Below are 2880 nucleotides of genomic sequence, written 5' to 3'. Positions count from 1 at the left end.
GCTTGTTGAACTCTAAGTGTTGCATCAGTTGCATCATGTTTTTTTTCGCTAGCTTCCATGAATCTGAATAGCATTGACTCGAGAGCATCTATCTTCTTGGATTGGACTTGCTCAATTTGATAGAGATCATGCTTAAGTTCTTGAATTTCTTTCACATCTCGTTATCTCTTGTACTCCACCTCACAATCCCTTGTAGAATGAGGTCCTCCACAAGCTCCACATCTATCATGAATTGATCCACCCATTTTTGTGATCTTTTCATCCATTGCGTCGAGCTTTGCAATTACTGCACTGATAGTATCTTGGCCTCCATCTTTACTTGACTTTCCTCTAGTGAAATCCTCCTTTGAATTGTGATACTCTCTTGAATGCTTAGCGAATTCTTCAATCAAAGATTTATTTCTTGCCGAATTCTTCTTTGTCATGGGCCCTTGCGAGTCTAGAAGTTGACGAGTGCACACATTGACTCCATCATAAAATATCGAGATTTCTTGTTGCACATTGAAGTCATGTTGAGGTCAGTGTCGTAACAATCTCTTGTAACGTTCCCAAGCTTCGTATAGTGACTCCCCCTTTAGTTGTTGAAAATTTTGTATGTTTCTTTTAAGCTTTGCCACTTTTGAAGGAGGGGTAAACTAGTTTATGAACTCGGTCTTAAAATCAGGCCATGTCGTGATTGCTCCAAATGGAAGTGATTTTAACCATTCCTTAGCTTCACCCTTCAATGTGACCGGAAAATGTCGAAGCATCACCGCATCTTTACTCACGTTTGGTGCATGAAAATAATGTGAAATCTCCACCACCTCTTCTATATGCTCATAAGCATCCTTGTGCTCCTTCCCATAAAAAGGTAGTTCCCTTAACATATTGAGAATGTGCCCCGGAAGTTCAAACTTTGTCGTGGCTGGGATTTTCGGTGGATCAAGACCCCATCTATTTTTGTTCCTTATATGTCGTTTGTACTCTTCCATTGACATGGTCGTGATGTCCCCTATATTTCCTGCTAAAACAAAACTAGAAAAGCACGCGTAAAAGGAACAAAAGCTAAAAACGAACTAGAAACTAACTGCAACGTGACCACGACGTGGTTACAGATCAGACAGAAAAAATAAATGCAGAAAAATAACTTTTTGCGGTTTTTACCCCACAAAAAGGATCGATTAACCTAAAGAAATTAAATTAACAACTAAAATAGCCGTTCCCCGGCAACAGCGCCAAAAACTTGATGTGCACAAAATATACCTATCAACTTTTAAATTTATAACCTAAAAAGCTTATACTAACTATGCACCTATAGGCGGTGTACCTAGTCAGATTATAGTATAGCTTGGGTAAGTCGGGTGTCGATCACAGGGAACGATATTTAATTAATAAAATAATTAGTAAAAGCTAAACTAATAAAAACAACTAAAAGTGGGGGTTTTATCTGATTTTACAAGTTCAGAAAAACTTAAGTACTATAATAAAAATGATTGTAATCAATATACTAAAACACTTTCGTTTAGTTTCGAATCCACATTTTTCCTATGGTTAGTTCTTATTTATGGATTAATGAAGTTGGTTACCAAGTTATTGTAATTAACAATTCAAGTCCAAATTTACTAATATTTTCACCAATTCATGAACTACATTGTATGGTCATACATAAGCAAAACACAAAATTAGTTATTCATTATAGATGGGCTATGTAAGATGTATCTAAACAAACACAATTATGGTCACAATTATGTTCTCCAGCACAGCTAAATTTGTTACTTTTATTACTTATATAAGATTTGGTCGATCCTAGCTCTAGCAATTTAATGGTCACTAAATCACTAGGTAATCAAGTTCATGTAATTTAAAGGTCCCTAAGCTACATTACACTTGAAATTAAGCAACAAAGTTACAACCTTTAACATGCTAGGTAATGATAATCAAACACATGCATAAACCAAATTCATATAATCCATAAAGTAAGAAACCAACTCATAGTTTTAGGTTTCATCTAACTAATCGAAAGCAAGGGTTTTTAGCCCATAATCACTGCTGGAAAACACATAATCATAAGGGAAAATAGACTAATCATGATTAAACTAAGCAAACCGAATGTGTAGATGCGAATCCTTGCTCCAATATCTTTATCCTTTGATCTCTAGTTGAATTCTGCCCTCAAAGGGGTCTTGGAAGGGTATTTTTTCATTAATAGTCGCAGCCTTCAACCATCTCTCCTCTGGAATCGACCTAATGTCCGAGATATATATATTTAGCAAAAATATCGACACCACGACGTGGTAAAGGCACCACGTCGTGGTCCTCAAGTTTATCCCGTATTCCCCAAGTCGGCGTCAAGAATCGCGAAGATTCCATTCACCACGTCGTGGTGGTTGGAAATCCGACTTTTCTCAAAACACAAAAGTCGTCCGAAATTGTGTCTAGCTTTCAGATCATTTTGAATCGCCTTAATCAGAGTTAAGAGTCATGAGATATGGTCAAAATACCGACGAGGGGTCAAGCTGTCTAGCAACATCCTTATTGTGTCTTCTTCTTGTCTAAGCTCGTATTTTCCTGCTTCTAGCTTCCATATTGCTCCCGAGAATGTCTTTATGCTACATAACAGATATTAAGCATAATAAGTACCTTTTGTTCTAGAATAAGCATAATTATAGCTAAAAGTATTAAGATATGATGTAAAATATATGTGTAGATATGCACATATCATGAAGCTTGTTCCTTACTTAGTTCCAACCGAAATCTCCAAGGTCAACAAGTTTGCTAATGGATTGCCAACAGACTTTGGTCCGATGGTCAAGCAAGCAACCATATTGAAATCCGTCGTCTGGGCAACTAAGATGTTGAGACTCAGATAAGGGAAAAGGGTCTGGAGAGAGCTGAAGTTGG

The 2880-nt window shown here is 36.9% G+C and overlaps 1 non-coding gene across 1 annotated transcript; it reads left to right on the top strand.

Moving 5' to 3' along the window:
- The first annotated feature begins 504 nt into the window (after nt 1-504).
- Nucleotides 505-611, top strand: LOC145141745 (small nucleolar RNA R71). The gene has a single exon (XR_013722940.1). It is a non-coding gene; the product is annotated as a small nucleolar RNA R71 (small nucleolar RNA).
- Nucleotides 612-2880: the final 2269 nt, after the last annotated feature.

This window comes from Lactuca virosa, chromosome 9 (assembly GCF_052849685.1).
Source record: "Lactuca virosa cultivar CGN04683 chromosome 9, Lactuca_virosa_CGN04683_v6, whole genome shotgun sequence".
NCBI lineage: Eukaryota > Viridiplantae > Streptophyta > Magnoliopsida > Asterales > Asteraceae > Lactuca > Lactuca virosa.
Note: the sequence above shows the minus strand (reverse complement) of the source record. Positions and strands in the feature narration are given on the sequence as shown.